Raw genomic sequence first — 16,242 nt, forward strand, 5'->3', positions numbered from 1 at the left:
TAGTTGTGTATGCCAAAGAAATAAAAAGAATTAAAGCAAGCAAAGGTGAAAGGATAAAACGTAGGTCCTGGAGTAGTTAGTTTCGAGCTTTAGTTTGACCTATCAAATGAACGAGTTAAGCTATGAAATTTGGTATACTTATAGTACACATCTCAAGATTTAAAATGAGAGGTAAATCATCTCAATTGGATGTGTATATAAGGAGATATGAATTTCCAAATTTGAGGCATAGAATCTGGAAGGTCCAGATTTTACCAAATAAGCAGTAAACTTTATCCAATAAACTATATGAATTGGGTAAGGATAAGTCTAATTGGATATTTTTTTCTTAAAGAGAATTAAAATTTATTTTTTTATAATTTTAGAACACCCCCATACGATTTTTCTAGAATTAATTATGATTTTTCAAAGTTGGACCTATAATCTGAAAATTGCATAGTGAACAGTAATTTCCAAAAAGTAATGTCCTAAATGAGATTTTGAGCTCAAAACCATCCAAGATGGTCTAAAATGATTCTAACTGGATCTAAGGTATTATATAAGTAATGTTTGACAACATGAGCTCCTCCTTGGGTGGATTCCTCTCTTTACTACTCAGCGTATGGGGTATTAGTAGCCATTTCCAACTATTAGTCTCCTCCCAAGAGTAGGCTCTTACGAGTTACTCACCTATTCACCACTAGAAACACCACTTCTCGTCCGACTTGCATGTGTTAAGCATACCGCCAGTGTTCGTCCTAAGCCAAAATCGAACTCTTCATAAGATTCATAATTGCATTACTTATAGCTTCCTTGTTCGTAGACAAAGCAAATTTAGAATTCTCTTTCATTTTAAGGCATAACTTGTATCTACACGCTTCATATTTGCCTAGAGTTCGCTCACAAAAATATGGCCTTCCTACCCCCTCACGTTAATCCCATGAGCCTCTTATCTATTCTCAATTCTTATTCGATCGTGGCTGGGGAGCAAATCAAAAATAGAAAAACTCACATTGGGATTAAGGATAATTAGGCTCAAACTAATGACTTCCACCATATCAAGATGACAATCTACTAATGAGTTATATCCCTTTCCTTGGCCTACCCCCATCGAGAAATAGAATTGACTCATCCTAAGACAAAGGGTTAAGAAACTCAATAACACTATTATTGAAATACTTGGAATCAGGCCTTCTTTTCTTTTCACATAATTACATATTCAAAAATAATGGGAAAAATTGGATTCAATTGTTAGCTACTCCTATAGGAAATAGGATTAACTAGGAATTCGAGCAATAGCACACGATTTCATAAAACCGAATGATTTTACCGATCTAAATAAAGTAGGTTTTATATGAAAAACATTTGACTTAATATGTTCTATTTTATAAGGGTGGGGGAAGAACCCGACCCGGTATTCTTAAAAAAAAGATAGAAAAATCAGAACTAAGTCAAGACGATAGGATCAACCCCTCTTCTTGAGCCAAAGATCTTACCATTTCCAAAGTAATTGAAGTCACATCTATTTTTCCATTTCAATTCAAGAGTTCTTATGTATTTCCATATCCCTTGAAGACCTAAAAAAGGACAAATTCCTTTTCTTAGAAACACATACAATATTCGTCATCACAAAAAGGATAATGGTAATCCCACCATTAACTACTTCATTTATCAATTTCATAGTAATAGAAACAAATGTCCTACTAAGATAGAATTTTTAGCTTACTATCCTCTTGCTTAGCAGGCAAAGGTTTACCTCTGTGGAAAGGATGATTTATTCAGAGCGACATGAAAGTCTGATCACATTGCATTGCTAGAACCCATGTTGTATATTTGAAAGAGGTTGACCTCCTTGCTTCTCTCATGTCACAATCCTCTTCTCGCTAAGCTCCCTTTCTCCTCAATCTATAGAGATTTCACTCAGGAGTATTGGGTATTTGAAAGTTTTTTAGGAGTTAATTTGTCTCGAAAGTTTAAAATCATAACAATATTACCTTCTATCATTAAAAATGTTTACAGTCAATATCATTATTTTAACTATCAGCATAAGTTTTTAAATGGTAAGGGGCTATTACTATGATTTTAAACTCCCAAGGCAAATTTGGCCCCAAAAGAAATTTCGGATATTCAATGCTCCTGAGCAAAAATTTTCAGGAGAAATTTACATCTTAATCTATTTATGTTTAATGATCAAATAATATACATTTCTCGAGTTGCTAGCCAGCTTTTCATTGTAGATTTGACTTGTTCAAAGATGACAATGAGACAGGATAGAAGTATACCCAAAAAAATTATATTGTTCTTATATATTTTGTCATATATTCATGTTACATGATTATTGAACGAGTTTATTTACTTCCATAAATTATCTAGGCCCCCCTTTTTTCTTTTTCTTTTTTTTGGCTTGAATTCTTCTGTTGCGGCTTGTATATATAGAACTCAACTCATAGGGTCTATCATAATTCAACTTTTTTCCCTTGGATATTGATACAATGGAGACTAATCACTACTAAGAAAAAGTCAGCTTTGAGCTCAAATTATTAGTCATAAAATTCAAGTTTGAGATTAAAGAGATTTATTTTTAAATTATTTTTATTGAAAGACAAAACAAATTATTATTGTTTTTGGGTGTATTTTGGAATAGGGTGGAATAGTTGACAAAGATCAATTAAACAATTTTCATGTATTAGTTGCCCTAGATATTTATTTGTTGACTGAATTTGACAACTTTCAAGAGATTGATCATGTTGTTAATATTCCAGGTAATATTTTGAATTATATGCTTCTCAATTCAAAATTACATATTTCATTAATTATTACTAATTCCTTCTTCTTATATGTATATATACGATTTGTTTTTGTCAGATAGATCCAATGTAATAGATAGAGGAGGAGAAAAATGAAAGAAGGTGATTGATGTTTAACATTATGGAAATTAGATTTCAATCATTTGTTGTTCACTTTGTCTTGTTGTGTGTAATGTTATAGACTTAATGTTATGATAGATTATAGCATTAGAACTTGTATTTTTATTGATGTTGAATGCTGTTGGATATTTTTAGATAATGATTTTTTGATTATTGATTGCCTATTAGTTTAATAGTTTTAATGGAATTTTTGGTTGGCAAAAAAACAATACCTAGGGCAAGCTATTGGATTATTGATTTCATATTTTCAAATGTCAAATTTTATACTTGGATTAGGATAGGTGGAGCCGTGGAGTGGATACAAATTAGTTGGGGGAAAAAAAGATGAGGAAGTGGTAGTAGGAAAAAAGAAACAGGACTTGGATTGCCTCGACTAGTCTAGGCAGTCCAAGGGACTAAGTCTAGTCCAACTTGAACTTGGGTTGGCATTAGACTGGACTAGACCTTTGACTGCCTTGTTCACCCTGAGGTCTTATCTAGACCAGACCTTGGGTTGATACCTAACCTGGTTTGGTTTGGTCCATGATCACCCCTGGGCAACATGTTAAGTCACCACTAAAAGCTTCTTTTAGTGGTGCAATAACTGTCACCACTAAAAGTTCTTTTCAGGGCAGCATTAGGAGTGTTCGCTAAAAGTCTCACTTTCGAAAATTGATCTTTAGTGACGACTCTAAAAGTCGCCGGCAACATTTTGTGTGGCCATTGAAAGTTGTTGCTTCAAGTCCTTTTTTTTTTTGTAGTATCCCTTCCCCTATTCCCGGTTCCCATCCCCCACCCCACGTCAACCCATCTGCCCGTTCCTCATCCTTACGCCCACTAGCTTCGCCACTCCCATCCCATCTTCTTTCTCTGTCGATCCCTCCCTCTTTCGTCATCCACATCCACTGCAAGCTTTGGTTTGGAGATTTGATTACGGAGAAGCTTGCATATTTGAGTCGATCACAAGGTTGAAGCTTCAATCTAAGAACAGAGAAGCTTCTACAGTGTTTCAAGCTTCGATTTCCCTAGATCATCACGTGTCAAAACTCCAGACCTTCATCTTCTCCAACTCCAGATCTTCGATCGATTGGTGGGTTTTCATTTCTTGTTTCTGGTTTGATTTCTTTTTTGAAAGGAGAAGATGACATAAAAAGACTTGTTTAAGGAACGAAATGAAAATCAACAGATTGTGCGGCGAATTAGGGAGGGGAACAACTCTCAAAACACCCCACTCCTTGAGATTGCGATCCTCATTCTTAAACTAAAGAGATTTTTTCAGACTGTAGTTTTGATCTGATATCAGATTTTTTAGATTGTATTATGCTGGTGCTTGAGAAAATGCACCAAGCCCAAACTAAATAATACTTTTATTATTATTGATCAATTCTCATCAGTACATCAGGACTATTTATAGGCCTCTGAATGAATCCTATGCGCAGGCCCATAACAAACGCAGACCCAAATACATAACAAACTAAACAGGGCATTTAGACCCAACAGATTACACCTATCTAAGTATTTTCTATATACAACAACAAGTTACATACATAACTGAATATTTTCTACACTCCCCCTCAAGTTAGGAACTCTATATTCACAAGTTCCTAACTTGCTCAAAATATATTCATGCTGTGGACCCCCAAGAGATTTGGTTAAAATGTCTGCTAGTTGCTCCTCTGACTTGACATGTCTAAAATTTATCATTCCAGCTAGTAGCTTTTCCCTTACAAAGTGACAGTCAATCTCAATATGCTTGGTTCTTTCGTGAAAAACAGGATTAGAGGCTATATGGATGGCAGATTTGCTATCACAGTATATTGTTACAGGTTCAACCTCATGAACATGTAATTCCTTCATTAGTCCTACAATCCATGTGATTTCAGTAGATGCCATTCTTAAAGCTCTATATTCTGCTTCAGCGGAAGAAATAGACACTATGCTTTGCTTCTTACACTTCCAGCAAACAAGTGAACCTCCTAATTTAATTAGGAACCCAGTGACTGACCGTCTTGAATCTGTACAGCCTCCATGATCAGAATCGCAGTAACATTCCAAGTTGGTAGATCCGTTAGCTGAGAGATAAACTCCACGGCCTGAACTGTCTTTAATATATCTAACTAGCCTTAGTGCTGCCTTCATGTGTGATTCTTTAGGTTCTTGTATGAATTGACTCAAAACCTACACAGTAAACGATATATCAGGCCTGGTTAATGTCAGATACAGCAACTTACCAACCAATCTTCTGTAGACACTAGCATCATCAATGTATTGATCATCCCTTTTTACTTGTGCTGTGAGTTTAAGGTTTTGCTCCATAGGAGTTCCAGCAATTTCAGCTTCATCTAATCCTGTTTGGTCAACAAGTTCAGTAGCATACTTTCTTTGGTTGAGTATAATACCCTGATTTGACCTTAGAACCTCTAAACCCAGAAAATATTTCAATACTCCTAAATCTTTAATTTTAAATTCATTATGCAGAAAAGATTTCACTTCATTAATAATTTGAATATTACTTCCAGTTATCATCAGATCATCAACATAAGCAAGAAGAAACCCAACCCCAGAATTAAATTGTTTCTGAAAAAGGGCATAGTCATGTTTGCTTTGCTGAAAACCCCCTTTAATAAGGGACCGAGTAAGTTTCTCATTCCATTGCCTTGAAGCTTGCTTCAATCCATATAAGGATTTATCAAGCTTACAAACCTTAAACCTGTTAGAATCAGTCTTAAAACCTTGAGGCACAGTCATATAGACTTCCTCATGTAATTCCCCTTGTAGAAAAGCATTATCCACATCCATTTGGTGTATAGGCCAACCATGCACAGCAGCTAATTTCAGAACAATTCTTATAGTAACTATCTTAACTACTGGAGAAAAGGTTTCATAAAAATCAACTCCTTCCTTTTGGTTATACCCTTTTGCAACAAGCCTAGCTTTAAATTTATCAATTTTGCCATCTGCCTTATACTTTACTCTATAAACCCATTTACAACCTATGGGTCTCTTTCCTTTAGGTAAGTTAACTATCTTCCAAGTTTTATTGTTTTCTAGAGCCTTAATTTCGTTCTGCATAGCTTCTACCCATCTATGATCTTGGGAAGCTTGTTCATAACTTTCTGGTTCAATTTCCTTGTCAATGTTAGAAAGAAAACATTTGTAAGAATTAGTCAAATCATCATAATTAACAGAACAAAGTAAAGAACTAGAACCATCCACTTCAGAATAAGGTTGATTATTAGGATTAGGCAAAAAATCACATTCATAATCCTTAACCCATGAAGGTGGTTGTCTATATCTAATAGGCCTAGACGGCATAGAAGAATGTTGACTCTGAGATGATTGTTCATTGTTGTTCAACTCAACAGTGTTTTGACGCCTACCAATATTAGAATTTATCCTATTGTTTATCAGTTCAGGAGTTTGCTCAATATTATCAATAAGAAAAGGATCAATTTTAACCCTATTAACTCCCCCTTGATCTATGACAGCAGTGTCTTTAAAAGGAAATCTGCTTTCAAGGAAGGTTGCATGCCTAGTGACTATAAGAGACTTACTCTTAATATTGCAAAGAAGGTATCCCTTTTGAGTGGTTGGGTATCCTAAGAAAACACATGCTTCAGCCCTAGGTTGCAACTTATCAACAGGATTTAAATTCACAGCAAAGGCAAGGCATCCAAAAATTCTCAAATGTGCCAGATTAGGTGGCTTCTTGTAAACTAGTTCATATGGTGTGACATGACCTAATGACTTAGAAGGTGTTCGGTTGATCAAATAGGCAGCGGTTCGAACCCCTTCTCCCCAAAACTTAGTAGGAATATGAGACTGAAACATAATACTCCTAGTCACATTCAAAATATGTCTATGTTTTCTTTCAACAACTCCATTCTGCTGAGGTGTAAAAGGACAGGATTTCTGATGTACAATGCCTTTATTACTAAGAAATTCATGCATTTGACTATTAACAAATTCCAATCCATTATCAGTTCTAATTGCTTTAATCTTGACAGAAAACTGATTCTCAGAATGAGCAATAAAAGTTTTAACAAACTTCACAGCCTCAGATTTAAAGTGCATCAGAAAAATCCAAGTTCCTCTAGAATAATCATCAACTATAGTAAGAAAATATCGATGCCCTTGATGCGTGGGCGTTTTATATGGACCCCATACATCAATGTGCAATAATTCAAAACAGAAACTAGATATAGAGGCACTGGGAATAAATGGCAACCGAGGCTGTTTTGCCTGAATGCAAATTTCACACTTATTACTGTCAGAGATACAATCAGAAATCTTTATACCAATCAAGTGTTTCATAACATCTATGGGCACATGCCCAAGTCTAGAATGCCAAACAAAAACATTTGTATCATTCAGATTATCAATTTTGTTTACAGAATTTAAAGAACCATGTATAGTTTCTCTCTTTAATAGGTAAAGGCTTCTAGTAAGTCTACCAATCCCTCTGATCATCCCATTGAACATGTCCTGCAGTATACAAATGTTAGGGAAGAAAGAGACAACATATAAACTAGCAAGAGTAAGCTTGGCAACAGAAATCAGGTTGTAACATAATGGTTTAGCATAGAAAACGTTTTTCAAAAAAATGTCTTTTGTAATCCTAACCTCCCCTATATGTGTTATTCGAATTCTTTCCCCACTTGGGACCTTGACCCATTTAGGAGGACCAATATAAACTGTATATTTATCTAAGTATGATAAACTACAGACTATGTGACAACTAGCTCTAGAATCTAATATCCATTCAGAGTCTAAGTTTACTGCCAAACCTGGTGTTGTAGCTTGGATGCTTACAGCAGCTTCATTTGGATCTAAATCACGTTTGAGCAATTCCAATATTTGCTTGTATTGATCAGGTGTGAACCAAGGAGCCTGAGAGTTTGGAACATCCTGGTTGTTGCTTGATTTCCCAGAATCATCAACTCCATTTACAGCTTGATTTCCTTTATCCTCAGGAGTCCTTTTGGTCCTATTAGAACCAAAATTTGGTGGAAAACCAATAAGCTGATAACAGCTTTCCTTTTGATGGCTCTTTCTATGGCAGTAACTACATTCTTGTTCTGATCTTCCTCTACCACGCCCTCTGCCACGTCCTCTGCCTCCTCTTGAAGCATTAGAGGCTAAAATAGAGCCTTCAGAAGAGGAATGTGATGTCACATAAGATATCTGTCTTTGCGTTTCTTCCTGAATGGCCATGGAGTATGCTTGATTAGGGGATGGCAGAGGCTTCATCAATAATATTTGACTGCGTATTTGGTGAAAAACTTCATTCAGGCCCATAAGAAACTGGAACAACCTTTGCTCCTGAATACTTTTCGCATATTCCTTGGAAGAAGGACATGAACAGCTAGGGATAGGAACTATTGTTGCATGCTCATCCCACAATTCCTTTAGTTTAGTGTAATAGGCAGATACAGATAAAGTGCCTTGGGTGAGGGAGTTTATTGAACGGTATAATGAAAAAATTTTCGCACCATCAACCACAGCAAATCTCTCTTTAAGATCCGTCCATACTAAGTGTGCATTTGACGAAAAAAAACTAAACCACTAGCAATCTGGGTATCTACAGAATTAATTACCCATGAAAGCACCACGGCATTACACCGATCTCATTGATCCTGGAGGTTGGAATCTTGCTTTTCACGAGTACACGTCCCCAAAACAAACCCCGGTTTATTCTTGCCAAGAAGTGCTAATTCCATGGCTCGACTCCAGACAGAGTAATTTTCAGAGCCACGGAGAACTTGTGAGACAAGCGTATTGGCTTGTGTATCAGCAGGATGTAAATAAAGGGGATGTTGAAAATCCAGAACCTGAGATTTTGAATCGTCGTCTGTCATTATGATGAATCTTGAAGAAACTATCGGGAAAACGTGGCTTGAACGAATCTATCGGTGGAGGGTACACATGAACCACTCCTGAGCTGAATCTCTGAAACGACTGAGTTGGCAGTAAACAAGAAATCACAATATGAGTCTGAGTGCCGACGGAGTACAAAGGAGGAGGAAGCCGGGACTGTCGACGATGATGAATCGGTGCTGTGAGAATTCCAGCTAACTGAATTCTTGTCCTATAACGGTTGCACAGCAGTGAGGAACAAGATTGGAAGAATGATCACTCGATCATGAGACTATGGATACAAGAAAAGAAAACGATCACTTGATCGGGAGAACACGGACGCAAGATTCAGGGAATGATGAAACTGAGTTGATGCGCAGCGAAGAATCACAGAAACGACGCAACCACAGTCTTGCCCTGATCATGAACGATAAGCTGAAGAGACTGGGTACCCGAATGAATCAACAAATTTGACCCGGCTCTGGTACCATGAGAAAATGCACCAAGCCCAAACTGAATAATACTTTTATTATTATTGATCAATTCTCATCAGTACATCAGGACTATTTATAGGCCTCTGAATGAATCCTATGCGCAGGCCCATAACAAACGCAGACCCAAATACATAACAAACTAAACAGGGCAATTAGACCCAACAGATTACACCTATCTGAGTATTTTCTATATGCAACAACAAGTTACATACATAACTGAATATTTTCTACAGTGCTCTTGGATGGATTTTTCGATTTTGGTTTGATGCCTTCTACGTTCACTATGATTCAGCCTGATTATTTTATGCTCTTCCTTTTATCATGTTTTCACGCCTTGTCCTTTTATCATGTTCATTAAAAATAATGTCATTTTCCATACTAAACTAAGTTAATGATATTAGCTTCTAATACTTGTTATTTCCTAATTATCACTTGTTATAGCAACATAAAAATAATACTACCTCCTGTCCTTAACAACTTGTTTGACTTTTATTTTGATTTTAAATATAAGACTCCAATCCAAGATAGTCTTTATAATAATGGTACTTTTAGTCAATACACTTGATTAAAAAGGATATTTTAATAAAGACAACACCTATTTATTACAAATAACTAACTTAGCTAATTTTCTTAATTTACTCAAATTAGTCAACTAGCTATTATATTAAGAATCAGAGGTAGTATTATTTTCAAGACTGAACTAACTTATTTCAGTGATAATAAATTTTGGTAATTAAAAATTTATAATGAAAAATTTAGATAGGGAAACAAAGAAATTAGAGATAAATTTCTCATTATCAAATGAACTTATAAACATATAGATTGAATCAAAATTTCATTATTATTAAAATAAAATAAAACAATGACAGTATGAATAATTTTGATGAACATTTATGTCCCTTCCTTAGTATCATCTTGTCTTACACAAGAAATGATAATATCTTTTCTTCCTTCTATATTATGAAGTCGCGATGAAACAAAAGTTCAATTTGCAACAAAATAAACTACGTCTCAAGTCACAATCACCAATATTGTAGCCAAGACGTTGTGAAAGTATTTTTCTCACATAATATGTTGGACCACAGGGCACTGAATCACGGAGCATTATCAGCTTTTAAATGCAGAAATTGAACTTGTTATTTCACACAATAAAGTTGTTATTTTCAAGTGACAAGTTTTTTTAACCAATTTGTAATTTTCTATTTTTAACTTGTAGTTTGCTATTGTAGACTTGTTATTTACTATTATAGACTTGTAACTTTTTATTGTATACTTGTAACTTCCTACTCCAAACTTGAAATTTTCTATTTTAGAGTTGTAATTTCCTTTTTTAGACTTGTTATTTCCTATTATAGACATCTAATTTTCTATTTTAGACATGTAATTTTCTATTTCAAACTTGTTATTTCCTATTGCAAAATTGTAATTTTTCATTCCAGACTTGTTATTTTTTATTGTAGACTTGTAATTTTTTATTTCAAACTTATTTTCCTTTTCAAATTCATAGAAGGGCTTTTTTTTATCTTTCACATAACATTTCATTTTTCATATTTAGGATTCGGTCCTGGCTGCAATTTTTTTAATTCAAGAACCCAAATTGCAACATCATAATTTTCAAGGTCTTTGATTGCAATTTTTCCATACATAAAACATATAAAAAGAAACACATTATTCATAAACCATAAATAATTTAAGCGGCAACATGGGGGCTCGCATTTGTATGGCGGCTAACTTTTATTAGCATGAGCCGATCAAACAATTAATCAAAATGTTAGGTTTGAAAGCACCACAAACATAATATATGAATCTTATTATGCCTTTTTTTTTTCCCGGAGTTCTTGAAGTTAAATCAAAACAGATTTTTTTGTATGTCTCCTGCCCCCTGCCAACCTTCTTTTCTTTTGGTCTAACCTAACTTTTCTTTTCTTTTAGTCCAGCCTAACTTTTTGATCCTCAAGCTATGACTTTCAACTAATTCAAAATTAATATTGTAATTGAAAATAGAGAGCAAAGCATGTAAGGATTAGTGATTATATGAGAATCTCAAAATGGTCCATCAAAATGATTCAACTCCTATGAAGTTATTATGAATCATTCTAGAATTAATTTTTTTGTGAAATGACCTAATTACCCTTAGTGAAATTAGTTGTTGCTGCATTAGATGTTGTTCTCATTTCATAAGTTAAAATTGTTAAACTGTTAAGCAAAAACAAATTGTTAAATTAGTTATTACTACATTAATTGTTAACATTTTGTTGAATAAAATCAAGGGTTAAGGTTAAAAAATACCCATAAAAATATATTAAAAGTTCACCTAACATCATGAACTTTTTTTAGGCTCAAATCTACCAATCAAAGTTTAAAAACAGCTCAATAATGTCAATACCGTGAAAATTAACAAACGTCTTTTTTTTTTTTTAAAATTATGGGACCCATGATTTTTTTAAATGAAGATATCTAAATACCCCAATTAAAACAAAAAAGTTAAAAGTTAAGAATCCTCATGAACTTATACTAAAAGTTCACCAAACACTATATAATTTTTATGAGAGTATCAAAATACACCCAATCTCAAAGGGCTATTGCATTAGAATGTATTAGAGTTTATTAATTATAAGAAATTTTTATAATTAAAACAATTTGTGTAAAAATGTTTAAGCTATGATTTTTATAAAAAGGAAAAAGAAAAAAATTGGCTAATCAAGAAAAAATTAAGAAACATTAATAATCTTTTTTTTTTGTATAAACCATCCGGTATCCAACCGCGCCTTTTCTGGGCCCCAGCCTTTTTGGGCCAATTGTACCCGAGCGATCGACTAGTCCGGATTCGGGCCGGGCGACAAGTAAAGCCCTCCCCGGTACCCTTTTTAATAAGTGAGGATTCGAACCCCCGCCCTCAGAGAGCAGAGACTCGCCTCACTTGTGGCCTAGCCAGTCACCACTAGGCCAGGAGTATTCGGGTAACATTAATAATCTTTTTTAATTATAAAGATTGGGCATATAAAATTTTACCTATTAATTGTTACATGAACTTTTGATATATTTTAATTATTAATTTTTAACATTTTGTTGAATAAAATCAAGGGTTAAGGGTCAAAAATACCCATGAAAACATATCAAAAGTTCACCCAAGATCATAAGCTTTCTTTGAGCTCAAATCTACCAATTGAAGTTTAAAAAGAGCTCAATAATGCCATTAAAATTAACAAACGTCCCTTTTTTTTAATTGTGAGACCCATGATTTTTTTAAATGAATATATCTAAATACCTCCACTTAAAACAAAAAAGTTAAAAGTTAAGAATCCTCATGAATTTATACTAAAAGTTTACCAAACACTATATAATTTTTATGAGAGTACCAAAACACACCCAATCTCAAAGGGCTATTGTATTAGAATGTGTTAGAGTTTATTAATTATAATAAATTTTTATAATTAAAATAATTTGTGTTAAAATGTTCAAGCTATGATTTTTTATAAAAAGAAAAAGAAAAAAATTGGCTAATCAAGGAAAAAAATTAAGAAACATTAATAATCTTTTTTAATTATAAAGATTGGGATATAAAATTTTATTATAATTAATAAATCTCTAACATATTTTAACACAATAGCCTTTCAAGATTTAAGGTATTTTGGTACCTTCATTAAAAATTATATAATGTTTGGTGAACTTTTGGAATAAAGTCAATGGTATTTTTGACCCTTAACATTTTTTTTTTAATTAGGAGTATTTTGGTACTTTCATTAAAAAATGGGTCTCATAACTAAAAAAATTGATGTTTGTTATTTTTAACTTCACTAGCATTATTGAGCTTTTTTTTTAAACTTGGATTGAAAGATTTGAACTCAAAAAAGGTTTAGGGTGTTGGGTGAACTTTTCGTATATTTTTATGGGTTTTTTTTTTTACCCTTAACCCTGAAATCAAAAACTTGTTAAATTGTTGTTGTCATTTGGTTTCTTATTTTCCACATTGATTTCAAATTAAACTATTTAGGTAATTTTGCTACAAAATTTAATCATAGGCTAAATTCCAGGAACTTTAAAGTGATTGGAATTTAGGATCTTCATACAACTTTTTTAAATTACAATCCTAGGAATAAGTTTTTATATTATTTTATTATACTACCTCCAGTTCTTAATATAAGAACTACTTCGACATTCAATTTGAAAAAAATCACAAAAAAAAGACCTTGGAAATAGAAAAATTACAAGCAGGGACCTGTTACAACATTAGTATTGATTTTCACAACAATTAATAAGCAAATGATAACAATTTCTATGAACGAGCCCCTGTATGCAATTTTTCAATTTCTAAGATCTTTTTTTAAAATTTTCCCTTCGATTTGGTCCTAAATATAATATCTAAATCCACTTTATCTCTAATATTTATCCATTTTTTAAAGTATTCCTTATAGCAGTTGTACATGTTAAATGTTTCATCAAATGATAGTTTTAGCTAAGACACATGATTAGTAAAGGTATTCTAGGAAAGACAATACTACCTCCGGTCGTTAATATATGACCTCATTTGATTTTTATTTTGGACCAAAATATAAGACCTCGTTTGACTTTTATTTTAGTCCTAAAAAAAGACTTTCGGCAACAACTTTCAGCGATGACACTAGAAATTCGCCACTAGCGGCAACAAAAATGTCACAACTGAAAGTTGACTTTTAGCAGTGATTTTCTTTGTCACGATGAAAGTTATCACTGAAAACATCTTTCAGTGATGATACAAAAAGTTGTCATTGAATGTGAGACCTTCAGTAGCGACATTTTCTGTCACCACTGAATGCCTTTAGAGGGCATACATTTAGCGGCGACATCCTAGATTCACCACTAAAAAGCATACTTTCATTGGTGACTTTATAGGGTCGCCACTGAAAGTTGACTTTCAATTGTGACTATTAGTGTCACCGCAGCTGAAAATTGACTTTCAGTGGCGACTACAAGGGCCTATTTGCTTTGAGGGAAGGGTAGGAGAGGGAGGGAAGGTAGAGTAAGGAAAGATGGGGGGGTTTTAACCTTACCTTATTTGGTTTGATTAAAAAGAAGGAGAGGGAGGGATATTTAATGATCCCTTGCTTGGTTCAAGGGAGGGAAGAGAGGGATAGTAATAATCAATTTACCATTTTACCCTTACATATTAGTTCATATTTTTATTTATATATTATATAAATTCATTTACATCTTATTTCAAATTATATAATTCAATAAATATTCAGTCTTATCATATTAATATGTGTATTTAAAAATTAGAATAGTAATTTTTATTTTAATAAGTATAATAATATAATTTAAATAATCACATTTATAAATTTTATACGCTCCCAAAAAAAAAAGAAATTTTTGCTCTTTTTCTATTATTTTTTTCTTCCCAACTTTAAAGGGTATTTTAATTAATAACATAATGTATTTGTAAAAATTAATTCATTTTGTATTAATATCATTTTTCATTGCAATCATATTTTTATTTTAAATTAATTTTTATTATTATATATTTATAATTATAATAGTATATTTTATTTAAAATAAATATTATAATAATATATTTTATAGGCATTAATAAAGTATCACAAAAACATGAAGGTAAAATGGTCTAACATTTTGGCACCACTCCAAAAGATCCCAATTTGGTGGGAAGCCTAAATGGGGGTAGGAGAGGGAGGGAAGGGGAGATTTTAGTTCCCCTCCCCTCCAAAATTTCTAACCGAATGAGGAGAAGGGCTCATTTTCCCTCCTCTCCTCTACCATTCCCTCCAACCAAACACATTCTTAGTGTCGCCACTGAAACTCTTTGGAATCTTTATTCAACATCAAACTTTAAGCAGCGACTTTCTAAAATCATCGCTAAAGGTCAGACTTTTAACAACAACTTTCTAATGTCGCCGCTGAAAGTATAATATGATAATATATATTTTATTTTACAATAATAATTGGCAAATTCAATCCAGTTTAATGGTAAGAAAATTGGACACGAAAAGAGGTGGCCACGAGTTTGAACCTTAAAGAAGACACATTTAGGCTGAAAATATTTGGATGAGTGAATCACTAGATTGAGTGCATACATTCTCAAGTGAATCACTAGATTAAGTGTGAAGTCTCTTCCTTTGAGGCTCTGCTCTATAACCTTTTCCTTTAACATATCCTGACCTCTCACCAAGAACAGCTGTCAATATCTCATCAGAGGTCATTCAAGCATCACTCTCTAAGGATTGCTGCTGAACGAGCTCATGCATGCGATCCTACAGTGACAAATTACAAAGTACATTAATGAAAAAAATAAAATTATTTAATTAAACATAAAGGACAAATATTATGTATACATGAATCTCTTCAGATCGCAGATCCACCCACTCTAACTGGCCATCTGCGGTCTTCCTAGTATGTGTTATCTCCCAAACCTGATCTGGGGGGGCAGGCTGTCCAGTGGTGGGGTCTCTCTATAAAGCATAATATACAAAAATAACAAATCTTGAAAAATAAAAAAAATTGATAAGAAAAATAAAGTGCAATGAAGAGACAACTTACTATAGAGAACTCAACCTTCGCAAATGATCGAGGACCACATGTATGCTTTGTTACTTGTTTTGCTCGGTTTTGTGTGTTTCTAGCACTTTTGTTCTACATCAAATTTGAGTAACTACTAAGTATGTTGAATGATATAATTATATTATCCATTTAAATAGTTAGTATTTAGTAAGATACCTTAAATAGATCTGACTGAAAATATGTTAATAACCACTCCTAATCTTCAAAACTTACAGTTTGAGGTGGATTTGCCAACCTTTCTTTATTAGTGTGAAATTTCTTATAGTGGGTATGCAAGTTGGTCTTCCAATTTCTGAAAGCATTTTGCAATGTAGTCACTATCATTTTTTTGGAACTTCTCTTCATCTGTTGCAACAGCAGGTTGAAATTTTTCTAAAATAAAAATCAATATCAGCATAAGTACTTGTTTTGAAAGCATAAATAAACTAAGATATATATTTACTAAACATAAATTG

Source organism: Neltuma alba, unplaced genomic scaffold, assembly GCF_004799145.2.
Source record: "Neltuma alba isolate B1F8T4 unplaced genomic scaffold, ASM479914v2 tig00010464_pilon, whole genome shotgun sequence".
In the NCBI taxonomy this organism is placed as follows: Eukaryota; Viridiplantae; Streptophyta; class Magnoliopsida; order Fabales; family Fabaceae; genus Neltuma; species Neltuma alba.